The sequence below is a fragment of the Camelina sativa genome, chromosome 15, assembly GCF_030686135.1.
Source record: "Camelina sativa cultivar CO46 ecotype springtype chromosome 15, ASM3068613v1".
Classification (NCBI taxonomy): domain Eukaryota; kingdom Viridiplantae; phylum Streptophyta; class Magnoliopsida; order Brassicales; family Brassicaceae; genus Camelina; species Camelina sativa.
In genome coordinates, this window is record NC_141894.1 from 24,394,126 (window position 1) to 24,406,430 (window position 12,305).

Sequence of the window (12,305 nt, forward strand, 5' to 3'; positions counted from 1 at the left end):
TGATTTTGATTTTATTTTTATTTTATTCGCCAATCTCTTACTTGATAGCACTGGGGACAGTGTTTTTTAAGTCTGGGGGAGGCAGTTACTACGTTTTTGTTTTTGAAAAAAAAAAAAAAAAATTGTTTTATTGAGTCAAAATTTTTGTTGGGAACTGTGATTTTTCTTTTTAGTGTACTGCCATGATTAATGCTGCAGATTGAATCCACAAATCCGACTAATGAAAAATCCAATGGCTGACCAGTGAACCAGAGACATCCGAATTTCCAACAGAATCCATAAAAGCTTGAGGTAATTTCCGTTTTTTTTCTTTTTACCTCATCAAGGAGATTGATTTTCATAGAGCTTGACTCCTTGTTCATACCTGACAAGTAAGACTTCAGAAAGTAAGGGTACTCCTCTCCCTTATTCATGTTAAGAAAAATCCTGAGAGCTTTGTTAAAAAAAAAAAGAGAGAAGAGAATAAAAGATGAGATGATTTTGATCAGTTTAGAGAGGTAGGTAAATTACCTGTGACCTCATTATTCTACTCTTGAGTCAAATGATCACACAAAGCTTGGAAGCGAGGGGTAGGTAAATTACCAATGACCCCAGTATTCGCTTACACCTTTGAAGAAAAAAAAGAGATAATAAAAAAAAACAAAGCAAAGCTCTAACGAAAATTAAAAAGAATTAGTCTGGGGGAGAGAAAGAGTACCACATGTGTAAAAGATATGTCTTGCTTGTTATGGTATTGTACGAGAATGAGTCTAGAAGGTTCTTGATATTGATCAAATTGATGAGACTCACCGATGAAAGCTTAATGGAGGAAGTAGTGGAGTTTGGTTTGAATTTGGGATGCTATGAAAGTCAACGGAGAAGTACATGGTGGTTCGATTTGGATTTATCTGATAAGCATGTGGATTATGGTTTGGATGATCATGGCATTACTTTAAAAAGGAAATGAGTTCCTGCGTTTTCAAACCTCTTTCACAGGGCTAAGTTTATGTTTTGCTTGAGGGCAAGCAAAGGCTAAGTCTGGGGGAGTTGATATATCATGGTTTTTAGGTGTTTTTAGCCATGATATAAGTCTTAATTATAGAGTCTTTTTGGTATTTTTAGAGTCTTTTGAGTCTTTATAGGATTTAGCATGGATGGAAGCTTAATGGAGCTAAATAGGAGGATTTGGAGCATAATCAAGCATTGAGGTAGTTGGGAGACGAAGTTCAGAGACTTGCATCGGTCGATGAAAGTGATGTGTCGATCGATGCACAGCCAAAGTCAGAATTGGAAGTTTTCCCACAAGTTTTGAAGATTTACAAATCTGCCCCAAAGTCCTCCATATTTGCATCATTGGTCCCTGGTCGTGTTTAGGAGTATAAATAGGATTTTTATGGTCATTGTTTAGACCTAAGCTTTATTTTTCCCTGCAACTTTTGAGAGCAAAACCCTGTGAGATTTTTAGAGAGCTTTTGGAGAGAAGAATCAAGACTCCTTCAGAGAAGATTCAGAACTCCTTTTCTTCTCCCTTTAATCTCTTAATGATATCTACTTTATTCATGATTTGTGTCTTACAATTATGTCTGAGTAGATCTGCTTGTTAGGTTTAGGGTTTCTCATTAGAGATTTCATGGATTGTTAGATCTGTTAATTTAGGATTCATTATCTTTCCTGTTCTTCATCATACGTTGTTCTTAATGCTAGATCTTTGATTAGTCATCTGGATTTAGATCTTAGGATTATTAATTGATATGAGAATATAATTGATTTTCCTGATAAAAACCTTTGGTGAGCAAAATTATTTCTTGCAAAGAGATTTGATTTAATAATTTTGTGAACAGTCTAAAATTGTTTTTAAAGCTGATTTATTACCTAGAATTTTGCAAAGAGATTTGGATTTTCTGGTTTTAAATTTAGATAATATTTGCAGTGAGAACTGATTTATTTTATAATTGTGTTTAGAGTTCAAAAACGGTGCTTAATTGTTGAATTCTGTTTCTTAATTAATTGATCTGATTTTCCATGATTTCCTGAGAATTTCCCTAGGCCTAGCGTTTAATCCTTCTGATTTTTACATCTCTTTTATTTTCTGTTTAATCTTGCAATTTAATTAAAATATTTCTGTTTAGCATAATTAAAAGATTATTAAATCTATTGTGTGAATCTAGAGTTCTTGTGGATTCGATCCCTAAGTACTACAATTGATCTCTTAATTAGAGAGAGTAGCTCTAGGGTAAATTTGAGCATATCACTTACCTTGAAGATCAATCTCGTAGGCATTGTTGTTGATCTTCTTGATGACTTCAAATGGTCCATCAGCTCGCGGTAGAAGCTTGCTTTTCCTCTCTTCTGGGAACCTATCCTTGCGTAAATGAATCCACACCAAGTCTCCTTCTTCGAAAATGAGCTCCTTTCTGCCCTTGTTCGCATGCTTCTCATACTGCTTGGTTCTTTTCTCTATGTTCTCCTTAGCTTTGGCATGTATCCTCCTCACCTGTTCAGCCTTTTCTTTGCCATCAAAGCTACACTTCACACTTAAAGGTAAAGGAATCAAGTCTAGAGGTGACTGTGGATTAAAACCATAAAAAATTTCAAAAGGAGAGAATAGAGTAGCAGAATGCTTAGCGTGATTATATGCAAACTCAACATGTGGTAGACATTCTTCCCATGACTTGAGATTGCTTCTCACTAAGGTCCTTAAGAGTGTAGATAGCGTCCTGTTCACCACTTCGGTTTGCCCATCTGTTTGCGGGTGACATGTGGTTGAGAATGACAGCTTGGTTCCGAGTTTAGCCCATAACGTACTCTAGAAGTGTCCTAGAAACTTGGTATCTCGGTCTGAAACAATTACATGAGGCAATCCATGTAGGCGTACTACTTCCCTGAAGAACAAGTTAGCTACAATAACAGCATCATCCGTCTTGTGACTTGCAATGAAGTGAGCCATCTTGCTAAACCTGTTAACCACAACAAAAATAGAATCTCTACCATTTCTGATTCGAGGTAAGCCAAGAACAAAATCCATAGAAATATGAGTCCAAGGTTGAGAAGGAATCGGTAGAGGAGTGTACAAGCCGTGAGGCTGTACCTTACCCTTTGCCATTTTGCAGATATGGCACCTAGAACAAACCTTCTCAACGTCTTTCTTCAGTTGAGGCCAATAGAAATGTTCTTGCAGTCCAAGTAGAGTCTTTGACACTCCGGAATGCCCAGCTAGTCCACCTCCGTGAGCTTCTCTAATCAGCAGTTCTCTTATGGATCCTCTTGGTATACACAATCGGTCCTTATAAAACAAATATCCATCCTGCCTATAATAGTTTTCAAAAGCAAACTTATGGCATTTACTATAGCTCTCAGCAAAATCGATGTCAGTCTCATAAAGTTCTACTATCTCATCAAAACCTTCAAGCTTAGAAGACAATGTAGAAATGAGAGTGTACCTCCTGGATAATGCATCTGCAACTACATTATCTTTACCTTTCTGATGTTCATATATTTTACCATGTTTTCCCTTAGTTTATTCACATCTTTTGCACCTTTTGTTAGCCATTTTCACCATTATTGTGTAGCTTTAGGACTAATCATGCATTAGAGTTTAGTTGCATTGCATTTGCATCTTTTCATGCATAAACAAGTGATTTTGGAGCTTAAGGAGCATGGAAGCAATGCTGAGGAGAAGTGAAGCAATCATGAAGGGAAAGCAAGGGAGTTAAGGCTGAAGAACCAAGGTCCAGAGTCCAACTCGACCGCACACTCGACCAGAGACTCGACCGTGTGCTGAGGAGGACTCGACCGAGTAGAGAATGCACGAGAGAAGCCTGCTCGACCAGCCACTCGACCGAGCACAGGTCGAGTTGACCGAGCCGTTGACTACTTTGACTTTTTGCATTTTTAGGGCTTCCACTCCCCTTCCTATACAAAGCCTTGTACCTGCAGCCACCAAAAGAGTCCAGCTTTTTAGATATTCTCTAAACCTAGTTTTTACCCTTTTGGGAATTATTCCTTTTGCACTTTTATTTTTTAGATTATGTACTTGAAAAAGACTAAATTCCTCAATATTGTTAGTTTTATAACTTTCTTAATATTGAGAATTTGAGTTTGATCCTTTCATCAATATTGAAGATCTCTGTTTTATCTTTCTAATAATGCAAGTTTCAATATTTTTTGGGTTTTTGACTTGTTTAATCATGTATTGTTGTGAGTAGTTTGCTTAGGATCTTGAGGATGGGTTAGGAAGGATTGATCTTGTGGTTTGTTTGATTTGGTCAAGCTTGATTGTTGTAGATCTCTTCTAGGCTAGATGTTCTTAATGCTGATCTTATATCTGAGAGGGTAGGATCTGATTTCAAGCTTTTTAGCATCACACCAATGTTTAAGAAGCATAGATAAGGCTAGATCTAGAGCTTACCATTAGGCTTGCTAAGAGATTAGAGGTCTTGTTTGGTTTGAGATGTATTGCTTAATGCCTGCTTGTGTAGATTCTTAACTGTGTGAGAACAAGTCTAGAAGATGCATAGGTTTGATTATTTCTTGACCATGAGAGTGGGAGAAACTTGTCTTAGATTTATATGTCTAGAGGTTAGCTCAAAGTTTGCTTGAGATTTGTTGACCAAGTTAGATAACCACAATGATTAGTTCATCCCATGAATCCATCCTCAGGACCTTCTTTGTTTACTGTTTTTAAAGTCTTAATCCTGTTGCTTGCTTGTTGTTTGATTTGGTTTAGCATTGCTCTGTTTTTATTGTGTTGCTCTGTTTTTTCGGATTTGTCTAGCTCGACCTCTCACTCGACCTACACTCGGTCGAGTGCTTGCTCGAGTTCATCCCCAGAACTTTGTGTTTTATGATTTGTGATTGCCTTGTTTCATTCTAGTTGCATCTCTGTTGCATACATTTAGTTTTCAGTTCATTGATTGTCTTGCATTAGTTCATTATTAGTCGTTTCTGTTTCTGTTCTTGCATCATTACTGTTATAATCATCCTGTTTTATTTGCATTTAGTTCTTAGTTCTTGTAGTTTATTTTCTGCATTTTACATTTCCATCTTAGGATTGTTAGTGACAAATAATCTTTACATTTGGCTTAACTTACAAACACTCATTTAAGATTGACACCTCTAATACTGCAACTGCATAAGGGGAATTTAAACACCCATCATTCCATATCTCACCATTGCATACACTTACTTCCATCATTCATTCACAACCACAAAAATAATCTTGTTTCAATTTGGCGCCGTTGCCCATTTGAGTGTGTTTTTGTGACATTTAGGATCCATATTAGTCTAAGATTAAGTTCGTTTATACACTTGTGAGGTTTCTGTACACGAATCTTCTGTTTCTGGGTTGAAGTTCCATTTCAGGTACTACTCGACCAGTCACTCGACCACCACTCGACCGAGTCGTGATCGAGCACTTGCTCGAGCCAGACGCCGGATCTCTATAACCATCAGTTTCCAGTCGACTTGACCACCTACTTGAGCCTGTGCTCAGTCGTGTGCCTGGCAAAAATCGTTTGTGTTTGTTGATGCACACAAGGTCTAAAGGAAAGGACCATCTTCTTAAGCATATTGACAACATCCACAAGTTGACCAAGAGTTTGGGCACTAAGCAAAGGAGAGTTGTTCAGGAACAACAAGAGGTTATAGTAGCTATGGATCAGCAGGATCAGGTTCAGAGACCAAGGAACATTGGTGCTGGAGATGCACCCAACACTCACAACCAAAGAGCTGGCATTGTGGCACCAACTGTTGCCAACAACAACTTTGAGATCAAGAGCGGATTAATCTCCATGATCCAGGCTAACAAGTTCCATGGATTGCCTATGGAGGATCCACTAGATCATCTTGATGAGTTGATAGAATCTGTGGTCTTACCAAGATCAATGGTGTGAGTGAAGATGGCTTTAAGCTAAGGTTGTTCCCTTTCTCACTTGGGGACAAGGCTCACTTATGGGAGAAGACTCTTCCTACTGGTGCAATCACTACTTGGGATGCTTGCAAGAAGGCTTTCTTGGCCAAGTTTTTCTCCAATGCTAGGACTGCTAGATTGAGGAATGAAATTTCTGGGTTTGCTCAAAGGAACAATGAGAGCTTTTGTGAAGCTTGGGAAAGATTCAAAGGGTACCAGACTCAGTGTCCTCACCATGGTTTCAGCAATGAGTCACTCCTTAACACTTTATATAGAGGACTGCTTCCCAAGATCAGGATGCTTCTTGACACAGCTTCTAATGGCAACTTCCTCAACAAGAATGTGGAAGAAGGATGGGAATTAGTTGAGAATCTTGCTCAGTCAGATGGCAACTATAATGAAGACTATGATAGGACCATAAGGAGTTCCTCAAATGATCAAGAGGACAAGTACAAGAAGGATTTGAAGATGGTCAATGAGAAACTTGACAAGATACTCCTCAGCCAGTCCAAATCCATTCACTTCATTGGTGAAGAAGAAGCTCCAGTTCAAGAAGGGGAGACTGAGTTTGCTGAGTTGTGCTACATGCAAAACCAAGGTGGATTCAAGGGCTACAACCAGGGTGGTTTCAAGAACAATAACCTCTTTTATAGGAGTACCAATGTAGCTAATCCACAAGACCAAGTCTACCCACCACAACAACCTCAACAGCACCAAAACTATGTCCCCAAACAACAGCATCAGGTGTTCCAGCCCCGAGTTGTGTCCCCCACCAGGGTTTCAGACTAACCAAGGCCAAGAACAAGACCTTAGAGCCATGATGCAACAGCTGTTGATTGGTCAAACACAAGGGAAGATTGAGGAAGCCAAACAGTTTGCTGAGTTAAACCAAAGGCTCACATCCCAATATAATGATTTGAATATGAAGTTTGAAGGTCTGAATTCCAGAGTCAAGTATATGGAGAGCAACATTGCATCCAGTTCAGCCCCAAAGTCCAACCAACTCCATTGAGAAGCTATCCAAAACCCCAAGGAGTTCACTGCCAAGGCCATTAATATCTTTCAGGATGAGGTCACTGAGGACAGTGAAGTTCAAGGTGGGGAGGATGGGTCAATTACTGATGATCAGAGGGTTGATTGTGCAAAAAAGCAAGGATCCGACACCGAGCTCGACCAGGTACTCGAGCATGCACTCGACCGAGTGCCTGATGGAGTGGTCGATCGAGCTGGAGACTCCGAAGTTGTCAAGCCAGCTAAGTACATTCCTCCTGCTTACAAGCCTCCACTACTATTCCCTGGGCGTTTCAAAGCACAGAAGATTAAGGAATTAAGGGAGATCATTGAGAAAAAAAGAAATGTTGGGTAAGCAACTAGAGGAAGAAAGGGTTTTGAATGAAGAAGCTGTGGTTGAGAAGAAGGAAGAAGTGTTAGCCATACAAGAGATCATCATAGCTTACCAAGAAGCGCAGAGAGGACCTGCCTTGGAATAGTATGAACCATATCCTCTCTATAAAAATTTTCTGCTTGATTTGTCTAAGAAGAAGGCTGAAGCTCAAGATGAGAAGGATCTTGAGAACCTTGGAGGAGTTATCATTCCAATAAAGCTTAAGGACCCTGGACCATTCTATCTGCCCTGCATAATCAGTTACCTTCACTACAACCAGTGCCTTTGTGATTTGGGAGCTTCAACAAGTGTCATGTCATATTCCATAGCTCAAAAGCTTGGAAGAACTGATTTCAAATCCATTAATCTCCATGTTTGCCTAGCTGATGGGTCAAACAAAGAAGTAGTTGGAAGGTTGGAGAATGTCTCAATCAAGATAGGAAAAGCAAGGATTCATACTGATTTTGTGGTGATAGAGATGGACAAGGAGCCTGAAGATCCAATCTTACTAGGGAGGCCATTCTTAGCCACTGTTGGAGCAGTTATTGATGTCAAGGAAGGTCTTGTGACCTTGAACATTGCTGAAGATGTAGTTATGACGTTCAATATCTACAATCCAACCAACCTTCCCACCATTGATGACCAGCCTTTTACTATCAAGGACAAGGGTGGTCAAGAAGGGTTAAGTGATAAGGCAACTCCAAAAGCTGAGCTCCCACTTCAAGAGGATTCCGTGGAAAAGCTTAAGAGGTCAGTTCAAGATTTGACTAGTATGGTTGAGGATCTTCAAGTGAAGCTGAACAAGAGGTGTTTGAGAAAAGCAAGACCAAGGCTCAAAATCAAGAAGAAGTATGGTTTGTGTGCTAAGGGTGAGGTGATCAAGGATCAACTTCACAGTGACCAAGAGGTTCCAGGGAGGATTTCATCACCTCCTTGGTATCTAGATCAAGTCTAAGAAGGAAACCAAAGTCAATCTTAGTGACTTTAAACAAGCTCACTAGGGAGGAAGTCCCTAAGGTATCCTTTGTAAATATCCTTTAATTCCTTAGTAATTTTGATGTGTTTTCTTTTATGTTTTTGTTGGACAGGCTTTTTAGTGAGAATGTAGTTGGTTAAGAAGAGATGTGGACTTGGAGAAGGAGACTTGCAAGCTCACTCGACCAGGCCATGAGAGGTACTCGACCGAGCTGGGTAAGGATTAAGGCCCATTTGATCTTCAAAGCTTCTGGAACGATCGAGTGGAGGGAGAAAAGGAAGAAAAATTTTGAAATTTCAAAATTTGGTCAAGGAGCTCGACCACGTGCTGGTCGAGTGTGGGGTTGAGTGGCAGCCAAAAAGCAGGTCAAAGATTCCCATTTCGAATTTGAATGGTATGGACGCTCCACCCTTGTCTCATTGTTCCCTTAGCTTCTTTATATAGTCCTAGCACGATCCTATACCTCTCACACTCTCTCATTTGCTCAAAATATCTAAATTCAAGTTTTAAAATCTCTCTCAAGTTCATCTTTTGCTCAAAGCTTAGTTCTTTCTAGTTTTTGGGTCACTAACCTATTAACTTTAAGCTTTGAGTTTATTCCTCTCAGTTTTTGTTCAAAAATGTCTTCCAAGATCACTAAGAAGTCCAAACAGGCAGCTGCAAGCTCCAAGGGTCGTAATGATGTTGATTTCGAATCAAGAGAGGATGCTGGAAGGTCCACTCGACGTCTCACTCGAGTATGCACTCGACCGAGTGGCTGTCCGAGTGACCAACCGAGCCAGCATGCGACTTCAAGAAACCCAGCTGTTGAGGAGGATCCTGAGAGAACTGAAAGTGAGGAAGAGAGGCAGACAACTCTCAATGAGTTTATTAGGAGAGCAAGGGCCAAAGGGAAGAGGCCAGCTGTTGAGGTTGAACAAGAGCAAAGTGAAAGTGAGAGTGAGGAAGAAGAAAATGAGGAAGAAGAGTTGATGGATGATGGAGAAGCTGAGTCTTGTGGATTGTCAAAAAAGTATCTTTATGATGCTTTCATGAGGATGGAGTTCTTGGGAACTAGATATCCACACAAGGAGACCATGGAGAAGTTTGCCATTGATGAGGATGTGGAGTGTCTCTTTGAGAAGAGCAGCCTTACCGAGTTCATGGGGCTTTGTATGGAGGGCTATAGAGAGGAAAGCTGTGAGTTCCTAGCCACTATCAATCTGCACACATATGTGAGGAAGGATGCTGAAGTAGGAGCTGGTCACATCTCTTTCACAATCAAAGGGAAGAAGCATGAGCTCTTAATGAAGAGGTTGGCTGATGTCTTTGGTTTTGAGGTTGGGAGCAATAGGAGTTTGATGGTTCCAAGAGAAGAATTGTATGCTGTGTGGGAAACCATTGGGGACAACAAGCTCTACTCATCCTCCAACTCCAAGAGCTCAAGGATTACGAGCCCAGTCTTGAGGTACTACCACAAAGCTCTTGCCAACACCTTCTTTGCTAGGAAGGAAACTGGGAACATCAATGAGGGAGAGCTAAAGATGATTGACTTGGCTCTCAATGGAGTCCTTCTTCAAGCAAGGAATGGAACCATCATCCTTCGTAGCACAGTGGAGACTGATCTTGCAATGGTGCTGATAGATCATATGATATATTTGAGAAGTTGGGTAGGCAAGCTTGAGAACAAGGGTTCAAGAGGAGCACTTACCATTGGAGGCATCATTACTCCAATCCTTCAAGCTGCCAACATCCCACTTAGAGGAGAAGGGGTCTCCACAAGATGGATTGACTCCAGCTACCTTACCTCCACTCTCATCCTAGCCAAGGAGATGCATCAAGGGAACCACATTTTCAACTTTGAGCTTCCAACACTTGGGAAAAAGCAATTCATATTGCCTAACCAAGAGCTCACCACCATTCAAGAAGGAGCCAACATTGACTTTTGGCCAGCTGAGGAGCATTGGTTTGATGGAGTGGTTCAACCTAGAGTTGAGGAAGTTGGGAATGCACAAGTGGCTGATGGAGAAGAGCAGTTCTACTTTGAGGACTATGAGCCCAATCCAAGGGATAGTAGAGGAGTGAGAGAGCATAGCAAGAGGCTGACATTGTTGCAAAGATGGAATAAGTGGCATGGGAAGAGGTTTGACAAGCTGAAGAAGAAGGTGACTAACATGGCTAAGTCCATCAAGGGACTAAAGAAGGAGATTGCTGATCTGAAGAGTGGAAACTTATCTCCAAGCCATTCAAGCCCTTTGAGGAGAACTAGCTCAACTAGAGCACTTTCAAGAGTTGCAAACCCTGTGGAACCAGCTAGGGCTTCAATGTATGAGCCAAATCATAGGAAGAGGAGCTCAAGTGCCCGAGAACAACAATTTTCGAGGCACTCGACCGGGTCACTCGAGCACCCACTCGACCGAGCACCCTCGATGCACTTGGTCGAGCACCAGCCCAGATCACCCTATGGCTTCCCACCTCAAGTTGCTTATCCAGGCTATCCAGGTTACCCTCCCTTCCCACCCAAATACTTTATGGATCCAACACTATACCAGCAGTACCAGCAGTACCAGACTCAAGATATGGAGATTCGCGGTCCAGCTCGACCACCCCACTCGGACATGCACTCGACCGAGTCACGGTCGATTGGCATCGTCGAGCTGCCCCAAAGTCCGTCTCCAAGCCACCAAGAGGACCCCAACTACTCATATGACAGCATGCAGATGGATGTGGATGATGTTCATATATTTTACCATGTTTTCCCTTAGTTTATTCACATCTTTTGCATCTTTTTCTATCCATTTTTACCACTTTTGTGTAGCTTTAGGATCAATCTTGCATTAGAGTGTAGTTGCATTGCATTTGCATCTTTTCATGCATAAACAGGTGATTTTGGAGCTTAAGGAGCATGGAAGCAATGGAGAAGAGATGTGAAGCAATCATGAGGAGGAAACAAGGGAGTTAAGGCTGAAGAACCAAGATCCGGAGTCCAGCTCGACCAAGCACTCGACCGAGTGGGAGATGGACTCGACCGAGTGGAGTTGCACCAGGGAAGCCAGCTCAATCGGTCACTCGACCGAGCACTGGTCGAGTTGACCGATCCGTGGACCACTTTGACTTTTCCCAATTTTAGGGCTTCCACCTTCCCCACTATATAAGGACTTGTACTGCAGCCACCAAAAATATTTAGATTCTATTCCAGCTTTTCAGAAACCTAGTTTTTACCTTTTTAGGAATTTTATTCCTTTTGCTTTTTATATTTTTCCTTTTTTTAGATTTTGTTCTTAAGAAAAAGAAGAAGTCGTCATACTTGTTTGTTGAATAACTTTCTGGGTATTAAGAATTTGAGTTTGATTCCTTCATCAATATTGTAGATCTTTGTTTTATCTTTCTGAATATGCAAGTTTCAATGATTTATGGGTTTATGATTTGTTTGATCATGTCTTGCTTTGAGTAGTTATCTTAGGATCTTGAGGATGGTTTAGGATAGATTGATCTTGTGGTGTATCTGATTTGATCAAGCTTGATTATTGTAGATCTCTTCTAGGCTAGATGTTCTTAATGCTGATTCTATATCTGAGAGGGTAGGATCTGATCTTAAGCTTTTTAGCATCACACCAATGTTTAGAAAGCATAGATAAGGCTAGATCTAGAGCTTACCATTAGACTTGCTAAGAGATTAGAGGTCTTGTTTGGTTTGAGATGTATTGCTTAATGCCTGCTTGTGTAGATTCTTTTCATTGTGAGAGCAAGTCTAGGATTGCATAGGTTTGATTGTCTCTTGACCATGAGAGTGGGAGAGACTTGTCTTAGATTAATATGTCTAGAGGTTAGTTCATAGCATTGCTTGAGATTTGTTGATCAAGTTAGATTACCACAATGATTAGTTTATCCCATGAATACATCCTCAGGAACCTTCTTTGTTTATTGATTTTAAAGTCTCAATCTTGTTATTTGCTTGCTGTTTGATCTGTGTTTGCTTTACTCTGTTTTTATTGCATTGCTCTGTTTTCACGTTTTAATCCCACTCGACCACCCACTCGACCTACACTCGGTCGAGTGCTGATCGAGCTGTTCCCCAG

The 12,305-nt window shown here is 40.7% G+C and overlaps 1 non-coding gene across 1 annotated transcript; it reads right to left on the minus strand.

The window, feature by feature from the left end:
- Nucleotides 1–6,022: 6,022 nt before the first annotated feature.
- On the minus strand, nt 6,023–6,129 carry LOC147927037 (small nucleolar RNA R71). Its single transcript, XR_015583146.1, has one exon. It is a non-coding gene; the product is annotated as a small nucleolar RNA R71 (small nucleolar RNA).
- Nucleotides 6,130–12,305: the final 6,176 nt, after the last annotated feature.